Source organism: Mandrillus leucophaeus, unplaced genomic scaffold (genome assembly GCF_000951045.1).
Source record: "Mandrillus leucophaeus isolate KB7577 unplaced genomic scaffold, Mleu.le_1.0 Scaffold5, whole genome shotgun sequence".
Classification (NCBI taxonomy): Eukaryota; Metazoa; Chordata; class Mammalia; order Primates; family Cercopithecidae; genus Mandrillus; species Mandrillus leucophaeus.
The window spans coordinates 1-498 of record NW_012105364.1 but is presented as its reverse complement, the minus strand read 5'-3'; positions in this window follow the sequence as shown (position 1 = coordinate 498).

Here is a 498-nt window from a genome sequence, read left to right as displayed (position 1 = left end):
CAGGGGTGTTTCTAGATGCCTGGCAGCAGCCCGTTTCTTGTTCAGGTGGTAGGGCAGCTGTGCATCTATATTTTGTGTTCTTTTCAATGTTTGTTATCTCACAGTAGAAGATGTTTAAAAGACTATTTTGTGAGAGATCTAGTTTTAAGTGTTTTGCCCCCATCATTGACTTGGTTAGGTTAGAATAAATATGTGATAATTCTATTTCCTTGCTTTTCTTTCCTTCCCTTCTTTCTCTCCCTCTCTCTTGTTCTCCCTCCCTCCCTCTTTCTTCTTATAGGAATGGGAAACAAACTCTATTCCTATAAGGTTTTCTGTTTCTCCTTTTTTTCTGAAAGGATCCTTGTATAACGAATGGCCTCTACTGAGCCTTACTGTGTGTCAGATGATGAGCTTAACTTAACATTCATTGCAGCATGTCATCATCACAAAGGCCTCATGAGGCTGGTGCCATTTTTTTTTTTTTTTTTCCATTTTGCAAACAAGGTTTAGAGAGAT